The 11,755-nt window shown below is 43.0% G+C and overlaps 1 long non-coding RNA gene across 1 annotated transcript; it reads right to left on the reverse strand.

Annotated features, from left to right (window-relative positions):
- Positions 1–6,853: 6,853 nt before the first annotated feature.
- LOC146821293 (uncharacterized) lies at positions 6,854–8,681 on the reverse strand. The gene is made up of 5 exons (XR_014962697.1): positions 8,615–8,681; positions 8,400–8,498; positions 8,222–8,307; positions 7,722–7,804; positions 6,854–7,275 (listed from the first exon to the last, which is right to left on the reverse strand). It is a non-coding gene; the product is annotated as an uncharacterized LOC146821293 (long non-coding RNA).
- Between the last annotated feature and the right edge of the window lie 3,074 nt (positions 8,682–11,755).

Below are 11,755 nucleotides of genomic sequence, written 5' to 3' on the forward strand. Positions count from 1 at the left end.
GGTGCAAAAAATTAAAATCTGAAAGTCCTCAAACGACTGTTTCTGCAGTAGCTCAAACACGGTAACTCATGTTGTCTATATATTTCATAGTTTGGGATTGCCCTTTAGGAGCGCTGTGCATGTTTAGTGTATCTAATGAAATCCTATGATCCTCCTCCATCTTCGATATGAATCTCTCATGTGTTAGGACTACAAAGTATGATTCTTTTAAATATATATGTTTTTAGCTCTAATTGTGCTCTTTTTTTAATTGCAAATTTGTATTTATGTCTTTTTATGGTTTTTTACCGATATTAAAAGCTTGACTGACTGACTGGCATAAGAAACCTGTAGCTAAAGTTATGCTCAATGGTATCTCGTCATCTTTATTTTCAGCACACAGGGGCACACAACAGGGGTGCCCACTCTCTCCTTTATTATTTGCTTTATATATTGAGTCATTTATCAGCCATGTTTTGCAGAATGTGGGTATTCATCAAATAAACTTAAGTGGTATGAAACTTAAGCTAACTGCTTATGCGCACGATATTGCAGTCTTCTCAAGTAACCCAGTAGAGGCCTCAGCTTGTATTTACAGAAGAGGTTGAGCTTTTTGGAGTCTTTTCTGGGTGTAAATTAAACTTGACTAAAACACAGATAATCCTTAATTACCAACCAGACATCTTGCTATCAGCTCCAAGGTTCACAGACACAGCCACGGGGTTCACAGACACTTTGTATGGCTTTGCGTTGCTACATAAATCTGGAGTAGTACAACGCAACACAAATCGCTGTGTTGTGCTACTCTGCCCTGAGTAGGCTTTCCATGGGCATTGTGTGGAAGATCCCACGCAACTCACATGGATTTTGATGCATTCCCAGATTTACAAGAGTTTATCAACCTGGAAATGCTGCAAAATCTTACGCTTTCCCAGGCGGAGGCGCAACGAGGAGAAATATCTTTAGTTCTCCTTGTTACTTCCTCTTTCTACATGTGCTGCATTCTGCAGCACACATAGCTTCCAAGATTGTTTTTGTGTAGGAAGTTATCCCTTTCTGCACAAAAACAATCCTGCCTGCAATGCAGGCACCCTTGCGCCATGGCGCAAAGGTGCCTGCATTGGCACCATCGCAGGAACAAGGAAAGGAATGCGCCATATTCTTTCAAATACAGTGCATTACTGCCCTGTCACATAATGTATTGGGTTGACTTGCTGCACTCAACTACATCAACTACATTTTTGTAAATATGCCCCCTAGTGTGTTGGCTGGATGCAACTTTTGGTTGAAAACACTGGTCGGTCTGATCCCACCTAACCGTTGTTAGTTAGCCATCAGACCAGTATATTAGATTACATAAACAACCTTCACTTATGAATCACTAAAAACAAATAAAGACTTTTTCAAAAGGCACAACATATAGGACACTGCATGACAGGTGGTGTGAGAACGAAGGACCATGCGCCTCTTGCATGCAGAAGCCCCTAAAGGATGCTGTTGGCAGCAAGTGTAAAATGTAAAATGTGTTTGTGTAGTGTTCAAATCCTTTGGAAATACTACCCCCAAGTTTAATTATTTTTATTTTTATGTAGGTGTTTTATATAGCACTAGCCAGACCCGAAGGTATTGGAGCGCTTTACAGCATTTGTCGAATGACAGTCGAGTATACAAAGAGTGGAACAGTAAACACAGTGTTTAAAGACGGGTCATTGATCAGTATAAGTCACTTAGCATTCGAATGCAGAGTAGTAGTGGTGGTGGTAATAGTAAGAGGGGGTAATGTGCGGGTCAAGAGGAAGATGCTGTAAGGAGTTGTCTCATCGTAGTGACTGGATCCTCAGTTGGTGGCGGTTCGGTATTGTAGGTCTGTTGTCACTTCGTGAGAGCTCGATCTAGGAAGAGCACTTTGAGCTGGCTTTTGAATTCTTCAAAGGAAGGGTTAGTTCTGATATGTTTAGGGATGGCATTCCAAATTCTAGGTGCATTTCCAGAGAAAGACCGAGATAAGGTCTTTTGTTTGCGGGATTTTGGGGAATAAGTAGCAGAGTGTTGGTGCTCCTGAGATTTCTTGTCTGTCCCGCTTTCCTGAGTTTGGCAGCTAGATAGGTGGGTTTACCAGTGTGCAGAGCTTTGTGGGTGAGACAGGCAGTTCTGAAGTTAGCAGGCCAATTAAGCTCTTTGAGAGTGGGGGAGATGTGTTTGTATTTCTTTACTTCAGTCACCATTCTGGCTGCAGCTTTTAGGGTTGATCTAAGAGGAGCAAGGTGTGATTCCCGTAGTCTAATCTGGATAGCACGAGGGATTGCGTGACTTGCTTAAGGTCTTTTGGAGGGATGAAGGGTTTGATTTTATTTAGTAGTTTTAAGTTGAAAAAGGCACATCTTGCGATGTTCTTGATGTGTTTGACCATGTTAAGGATGGTGTCTAGAGTGATTCCCAGTGATTTCTCGGAGTCTTCTGGGATGAGAGTGCAGTTGAGAGCATAAATAGACTTTATCCATTCTGTGATTCGGGAGTGTCTGCTCTTTGTTGGCTATGAGGAGGATTTCCGTTATATCTTGGTTGAGTTTCAGATGGTTTTGGCATAGCCATTTTGGACTTCTAGTAGGGTGTAGAGGTGGAAGCGTATGTTGTTTTTTTTTTGAGAATGGTGGTGAGTGGCTCCATGTAAATGTTAAACAGCGCGGGTGAGAGAACTGATCCTTGGGGAATGCCTCTGTTTATGGGGTGTTGGTCGGACGTGAAGTTTCTGATTTTTATTCTTTGAGAGCGGTTTTGCAGGAAGGTGGTAAACCATTGTAAGACCACCCCTTCTGCTCCTACCCTTTCTCGGAGTACGTTGATGAGTAGTGTTCAACCGTGTCAAAGGCCGCCGAAAGGTCCAGGAGTATGAGTAGACAGCAACAGTGCTTGTCCAGTGACATGTGGACATCATCAATGACATTCAAGATGGCAGTCTCTGTGCTGCATCCTTTTCTAAAGCCCGATTGGTGAGGGTCGAGGAGATCGTTGTTGTCCATGTGATGGGTGAGTTGACGGAGAAAACATTTTTCTAGTAGTTTTGCTAGGAATGGGAGATTGGAGCCAGGCCTGAAGTTGTTGAGATCGCTTGGGTCAGCGCCTGCTTTATTCAGTAAAGGTGTTACCTGACCGATTTTGAGGCAGTCAGGCATGATGCCTGTTTTCAGGGAGCTATTTATAATGTACAACCAGAGTGGGGCTAGGAAGAGTTAGAGTTTTTTAGCCAGTTGGGCAGGGAGGGGTTCCTCAATGTGTGGTGAAGGCTTGGATCCGGTACTCAATTCAATAATTTTGGTTTCCGTGATGGGTTAGAATGTTATCCAGTTGTTTGTAGGTTGCCTAAGTGGGTTTATGTCTACTTTATAGAGTAGCGGGCCTTCATTAGGTGATCCTTAAGTGAGAGCTCAATCTTTCATATTTTTTCATTGAAGAAATTGACAAATTTGTTACATATGTCTTTGGAGGCCGGAATTGCAGAAGGTGATGGTTTGGATGTTTGCTGTCTGATGATATTGAAGAGTTCTTTGGGGCGATTTTTGGCATTATTTAGTGCACCGCAGAAGAAGGTGGATTTTTCATTTTTTATGTGCTGTTTATATTTCCTACGTTCCTTTTTGAGTTGATCAAGATGGGTTTGACGAAGGGTTGTTGCGCCAAAGTCTTTCTGCAGCTCTTAGTTGTCTTCTTTCCACATTTAGGTCAGTGTTAAACTACGATCTTGATGGAAGGGTCTTGTTTTTTTTTGTTTCAGGGGGGCTATTTTGTCCAGCATGGATGTCATAGGCGCATTGTAGTGTGAGGTAAGTTCTGTTGTCGACCTGTCACCTGCAATAGAAGGGAGGAGTGTACTTAGCCTTTCTTTTAGTTCTGCGAAGGGGATCTGTCTCAGGTTCTTGTCCAGTGAAAGTGTTCATTTGTGCGAGGCGGTCGATGTGTCTTTTGATTGATATGAAAAAGAACGAGATGGTGCTCTGACCTTTCGACGGGGAGGGTACAGTCGATGGTGATTGCATCTTCGTGAGCTATGATGGCATCCAGGATTGAGCCTTTGTTGTGGGTTTGTTCGGTGCAGTGTTGGGTCAAATTGTTATTGTGCCTTTAAGTACCTATCAACATGACAAAACCGAAAACCACAATGAGAAAATGCTATTATATTTAGGGAAAGTATATGAAACAAATTCACATGTTTATTGATCTCAACAGATGGACCAAAGTGGGGATATGTTGTGATATATTTCTAGAATATATTGCTATACTATATGAGAAAGGACTTAACCCTCTTGTAGGTTGGCGCAAAACTGGTTAGTCTTAACTTAGAGGCAATGTATAAAGTATTTATGTGGTACACAAACAATACTGAAGTGAAGACATAACACGAGAAAATCCCACACCAATTTAGAAAAATAGAGTAAAATTTAATACATTATATGACACCAAAACAAGAAAAATCTACGTTGCTTGAAAGTGCAAAGCTCCAACTGTGGTTATCTGGTTGAGGTGGTTTGGGAAAAAATTACAAATTGAAGCCAGCCGTTCTGGAACATAGGCTGGTTTCGGGGGCCAAACTGATCCCTCTGACAAGTTAACCTTAAATCCTAGTTGAAGAATGTTGTGCCATGCAGTGACAGTCCCAAGACACAATGTGAGATCTGCTTAAAAAATGCAACCAGGATGGGTTGCACTTTGGTGGTTCCAATGAGCTGTTAGGGCTGCCATGCTGGTTTGCGTCAAGGTTGTGGTTTGATTCTGAGGAGAGGCAGCAAGGTCTGTGTTGAGATGCATTGGGCAGTGGTGGTTCTGATGAGCTGGGCAGTCTGTGATGTAGGCCTGCATTAGGGCTGTCAGGCTGAGTCATTTCTGATGAGGTGCTGCAAAGTGCTGTGTTGAGTTTCTGTTGCACTGCATCGGTTTAGTGAGACCACAGATGGTTTAGAAGAGCACCTTTAGCACTTCTAAGGGTCTAGGACTTGAGGGGCACCACTTGGGGACTCACAGCAGGCAGAGCCCAGGTGCACGATTCAAGATGGTTGGAGCTTTTTCTGTCCCTGAGGCTCTGATCAGGAGGCCTGCCAACTAGCCCATGAAGTCAATGTGGTGGTCTCGGGTTCAAGATGCAGGTCCAGTCCTTCCTAGTCAGACAGTAGGACAGAAAAGTAGCAGGAAGGGCAGCAAGGCAGTTCTTCTTGCAGCTGAGCAGCACAACAGTCTTTCTTCTGAGTTCCCCACGGGTCCAGAAGTGATCCAAAGAGTTGGGTGTGAAGGTCCAATATTTATACTTAGTGCTCATTTTGAAAAGGGAATGGTTTCTAGAATCCTCCCCCTACAGAGGAGTCTGGAATATCTTGCCTCCCTGCCCTGGCCACTGCTTGTTTGGTGGCACCATAGACTGGTGTGAAAACCTTTATGAGTTTCCTGAGGGTGAGCCTTTGTGATGTGTAAGTGTGGTAGGTGACAGCTTCTCCCCCTCATACTGACATAGATAATCCATTCTGCCAACCCCTATTCCCCCTTTGTCGCACTGTCTGGGAATAATACATAAAGACCAACTGCCAGCTACACCTCGTCATGTGACCCAGGTTACAGGTTGTAGTCACTAAATAGTTAGGACAAAAAATGCCAACTTTCTTCAAGTGGCATACTTAGAATTGTGACTTAAAATCCAACTTTACCATTAAAGAGGTGTGGTAACTGGGTGGCTGTCAGACCGGTTTGTTTTTGAACACCACAATATCACCTAGCATGTCATAATCAGGTGATGGAATGTGTTGCGGGTTGAGGGACCAGTGACAGTTACTCCAGGGGAGCTGGTGGACGGATGGATGGAATCTTCTTTCGAGAATAAAGGAACTTACTTTTGGTAGCCCTGCACTCTTTGTGTTATTTTTGGAGCAACATACATGGATTGCCACACTGATGTAGTCAGCAGGATGACAGAGGATCTCAACACAATGGAGAAACTGGAAATTCATGACTCCACGATTTGATTTCTACTGCAGTGAGACTGCCTTTCATTACGCCTGATTTGGGTCAGAGCAGTACTTGTTGTGACTGCTACGTGCTATTTTCTTGATTTTTGTTTTCACTTCTCTGCCTTTGAGGAAGGGGCCTAATTTTATTGTCACTGTGTTAATTGTAACAGCTTTGTTATTCTGATGCATTGTGTTCTGTGACCGCCATCCCACTGTGACTTTTCTTTGACCTCTGTTTCACAATCTGTGGTTTTCCGGGTTCAGGCCGGTGCAATACTGGTGGGGTTGCCGTTGGTGCTCATGCTCCAGCCTTCTCAAGGTCTCAGGACCAGGACCGAACACAGAATCCTCATGTGCTGAGCTCTACTTGCATGTCTAGCAGGGTACCACAGCAGAGCACGGACTGGTAGATCTCATTTGACTTATTCACCAGTTTTGTGAACTTTCTTCAGGGAAGTGGGGCACTCCTCTCCTAAGTTCCATAAGGTTTGAAGGCATCAAGCTTCCTGATGCATTGAGGGTGCATGCTGGGCAGCATCCAGATATGTGCTGTGAGTTAAAGCTTCAACCAGCGTGTCCCCACAGTGATACGCACACTAGAATGCCACCCTACTTTCTGTTGCAGCATTTCCCTGCTGTTTCATTTCAGCTGGTCCTCGCAGTGATGCGCACGCTAGAGAGTTAAGCTTCTTTCTGTGTCATGGTTGCCCTGCTGTTTCCATTGCAGTGATAAATACGAAAAAGGGGATATCTCTACCTATAGATTTCAAAACGTACAAAGTATCGTTTTTTGGTATATCACAACTTGGACAAGGACAGCAAAGAAAAATACAGACAATCAAGTTCAAAACATAAACAAGAATCAAATTTATAAGAGTTTTATTTTTAAATTAGATTAATTTTGAAGGGATAAATTCAGTACATTTACTGGTTGGCTATTAATACAAAATAACCTTTCAAATAAAAATAGACATACTAATCATGGTCCCAGACGTGCTCAGTCACACACAAACTTACACATTCATGCCGAGATCATTCAACACCATAGACATTAAATTCACACATTTGCAAGATGTATTAAATCCAAAAAGATATAAAATATGTAAACAAAAATCGATATGGACACAGAATCATATGGATATTCAATATTGTGTCAAGCGACACGTGTTCAAAATAGAGGAATTAGGGCTTGAGTAGGCCTCATGTAGGCGCCGACGCGCGTTTCGGTGAATGCACCGAAATGTTGGTGCCACCTTCCTCAGGGCAAACAGAAATCAAAAGTCTTAGAATGGGTAAAAGCTGGGACCTATCAAAGAAAATAACAATATATTGAGATAACAGATCAACATGCGATATTAATAACATCCTTCATATAAATCAATGAGCATATCATACAGAAGTCATTAGTCACAAGTGTTGAACAAAGCACAAAAATATGGTAAGAAATGTTTTTCTCTACATAAAAATAGGTTAAAATGCAGCTAACACTGGACATTCCCAAAAACCCACCGTGATTCAAGAGGGAAGACATATACAAGAATTGAAACAGAAAAAATTAAATTGGGAGATATATACATAATAAGAGCAACTTCTTTCTTAATTTTTATCTTTTTTCTTCAGTACAAAGGTGGCACCTGATCAAAGGAAATTATTTTTATCCCAGGGAATGGCAAAGGAGGAAGGGGGAGGGGAGAAGGAGGGGGTAGGGGGAAGAGGGGGGAGGGGGAAAGGCAAAAAATAATTGGCGCTCACCTGTGAGGTCACATAGAAGGTATGAGCAAGATAGCTCAGGTTAAAAAGCAATCAATCGATGCACTTGCTTGAAATAAATCTGCCTAAAGGAACAAATATAAAGAAAATTAAAATAAACTAATCAGGAGGAAACGCGCCCTGGAAGGACGTACAGGCCCTGAATTCTAAATGCTGCCTAAATGGGCCATTAGGGCGAAAATTCAAACTATCGACAAGCTTTGGAGTCGAGGCTAGGCCTCTAGATAGTTAAATGGGTGAAACAATGCAGTTTTGAAAAAACGAATTAGAGACGAAAAACCATGCTGACTCACTTTCTAAGGAGATAAGGGGATAAAACACAGAAACACAACACATAATAGCGTATAACAAGGATTGTTTAAAACAGACATCCTTCAAAGATGGTGCCAAAGGAACAGGAACACGGATAAATAGAAAGCTGAAGAAGCACAAAATATGCATATATGTGCGCATTCAAAGAGGCAAAAATATGCTCAAATCACCTGGGCAAAGAAAAGGGCGCTCTCGGAGTAAGAAACGAATCCCTGAATGATAGAATGCCAGGCAAGAGATAATTAGGCTGACGAACCTACAAAGATAAATTAAGGAATTAAGTAAACATAACACGGGTATGTACAGACAGACAGAGTGAAAAGATAAGAGAAAAATGGCAAGCACTACCTGATAGAAAACGGGGCTTTAATGAGCCATAGAGAAATAATGTAGATGCATCCTGGTAAATAACACGGAAATACCCGTCGTGATAGGATTGGACCAAGGCTATAAGAATAGGCAAAAAATAGTGCATTAAAGAAATATAGGAATCAAAACATGTCAGGCGCTAGGATAAAGAGAAAAAAAAGAAACGAAAAGAAAATCGGCTCTGATGTAAGTACCTGATATCGCACGAGTTGTCAGTCCAGAGGGCTCTGAACGGAAAGTAAGGCCTCAGGTGAAACGGATCGGTCCGGAGAGCACACGCGGTGTTCAAAGGCCGTTTAAATAGGCCAATGGGCTAGCGTGTCACTGATTGAGCATCATCGGAAATAAGGAGGAGGGGAGCGAGTCTGCCTTAGTGGAAACGTTGGGCAGTAAATTACCCAAAGACTAAAAAGTCGTATAGTAATACAAATTCAAAGTACTGCAAAATCAGTGAACCAGAAGAGTAGAAGATTAGAAAAATAAATAATAAAATGAAAAGTGTTGCAAAGCGATAGACGTGTTATCGGAAGAAACCCTACGAGCAAGATTTAAGCATGAGTCAAGAGAGTATGTGAAAACAGGGGTGTACTAAATAATACAAGTGAATAAATAGATCTATAGAATTAAATAAAAATTATATATTATAGCAGCAGACTGCATTTTCCAATAAAGGACATGCAAAGGAAATAAGAAACAAGGTCCCATTCAATTTTAAAGATAGGTATAATCTCACAATTTTCCAATCAAAAATTGGATTATATGTTTTATTCAAAAAATGATTCAGATATAATACAGTTGCTACGAACCAAAATACACGTGGTGAAATAAGTGAGCAGCCCGTGAGTTGTAAATGGAAATCAGCCGATTTCCTAGCCGCAGGCAAGTGACTTAAAATGTGACTTTTTGTGTTTGTGAAAATAAAGGTTATTGAAAGTCACAATTGAACAACATCTCGTACTCAAATAAAATTTACAATGTATTATTAGGAGATTAGAGATGTGAGTCGACGACGTTTCGATCCTCAAAGTAGTGGTGGGATCTCTTCAGGACTAACCGATTGATGAAATGCCTGAGAAAGTATGCCTGGGTAGGTAGGGAAGGAAGGGGGGGAAAAAATGGGGTAGAAGAAAAAAAGAGAAGAGGGAAAGGGTTATTAAAAATAGAAAGGAAAAGATAATATCGAAATGAAGCATTCCAGGGTAAGGATGCACTGGAGAGGGAGAGCAATGTGCATACTAGGGATATATAGGCAGGAAGGGTGAGAAGGATTGGGGTGGAAGGAAAAATAGAATGTGAGGGAGCAGCAAGGGGAGGAATGATACCAGAATTGGGGTGTGAGTGTAAGAGATAACGGAGGGAGGAATGGGCAGAGAAAGTGAAGGTGGAGTGGGATAGTGCCTTGGGAAGGGTGGAGGGAAGGGGAAAAGAGAAGAGAACTTACTGTGCAATAAACAGCTGGAGAGCGAGAGTTACAGCAGGTGAATGAGCTAAAAAGATCTCCTGTGCCACAAGGGAATTTCTGTGGGCGAAAAAAGGGGGGAGAATGAAGGGGATGGAGTGTCACAGAGCCGCAAGGGGACCGGAGGAAGTGGAGGGTAATATTTACCTGGAATTAGCATAATAGGACTATAGGAACCGTCAAGGTTGAGGATGGTGGAGAGTTAAGTCTACGAGCACTCTTTCCGTGTGGCCGGACAGCGGAAATCCAGTCTTAGGTAGTGGAGCAGTAGAATTCCTGGAGGCAGGAAAAAATTAATTGGGGGGGGTTGGTGTGGTGAATGGAGTGCCGGTGAGCGGCGTAATGAGTTGTAGCAGGCCAGCGCGGTAGCCGTTAATGGGGTGGGATAATAAATACCTGGGAATTAAGCCAGGAACTGTCTAGGTCCTGGTACGGGAAAAGCGGCAGAAAAATCGCCGCGAGTAAACAATCCTTCGTGCTGGAAAACGGAGAGCCAAGACTGTTCACGCCAATGGTGGATAATCTGTGGGCGGGAAAGGGGGAGTAAGTGCTGGTAGTACGGAGAAGGCCGAGGGTTGGCGGGGGGCCGATGATCGTAGGAGGGGCGATCACAGTACCTGAATGGTCAGCTGGTTCTCCGTAGCGAGGCTGGGCTCGAGTAGAAGTTCCCGGGTCTGCAGCGAGTGTCGGACCGGAAGGGGCAGGTAATATGAATTCTCCTACGTAGGAGAGGGTGTGTGACGAGGGGGGCGTGTCCCGAGTAGTGAGTGCGATAGAAAGGGAGAAGAGACACGGGACGGGGAGAGACGGACGGCGTTGTGAGGTTAGAATAAAGAAGAAGGAGTAAATACATACGAATAGGAAGGCAAAGAGGGGAATACATGTGGAGAGAGGGAGAGGGGACCCGGAGCAGGGAAGCGATGATAATGAGAAATGAAGTAGAGTCGGGAAAGAACAAGGTTGGGTAATAATAGGGAGGAGTACATTAAGAATAAGAAAGGCAAGAGTTAGCCGATCGTGCTACATAGAGTGAGGGGTGGAAGGAGGTACAGGGGTTCCCAGGCGGGGGTGGGGGGGGGCAAATGGAAATCAGGCACTGTTGGCGAGGGGAGGTGTAAGGTTGAAGAGTGAAGGTGTAGAGAATTGGATATAATGAGAAAGGGTAAAAGGAATAAAAGAGATAAAAAGAGGGGGGGGGGGCAAGACAGTCACAGTGTATGGACAACATTACCATACAATGATAGCTTATTACAGAAGATTGGACCAGTCCTCCTGACGGTTAAGCCCGGTGTGCAAACTGTCAGTACGAATTATCCATTTTAGTTCCTCTTTGTCCAAAATAGCACCAATGTTAGTGTTCCTTGGGGGTTGTTGGACCACGTTAATGACTTGCCATCTGATGTCGTCCTCAGTGTGGTTCAGGTTGGTGAAATGATCCACAAGTGGCGCATTAGGTGTTTTGCAGCGTATACGGCTTCTGTGTTGGCAAATCCGGATCCTGATCTTTTGTGTCGTTTGTCCAACATAAATCAAATCACAGGGGCAGGTAATAGCATATATCACATTGATAGTGTTACAATTTGAGAAATGTGAGAGAGTGACATCAATGTTACCATGCACAAATTTTTTCGTGTCTTTAGTGAAATTGCACACACTGCAATTTCCGCACTTGAAATGGCCTAGTAGTGGTGGTAAACCCCATGCGCCTCTAAGGGATTGGTCCTTTGTCTTGTTGGAAAGTGCGGCCCTTACGAGGTGGTCTTTTATGTTTTTGCTTTTTTTGAAAGCAAAAAGAGGGCGTTCAAAATTCAAAATGCCGGCGTTAATTGTTGGCCAGTGTTTTAGAATGCATTTTCTAACTGTGTTTGAGATGGGT

Source organism: Triturus cristatus, chromosome 6 (assembly GCF_964204655.1).
Source record: "Triturus cristatus chromosome 6, aTriCri1.1, whole genome shotgun sequence".
Lineage (NCBI taxonomy): Eukaryota > Metazoa > Chordata > Amphibia > Caudata > Salamandridae > Triturus > Triturus cristatus.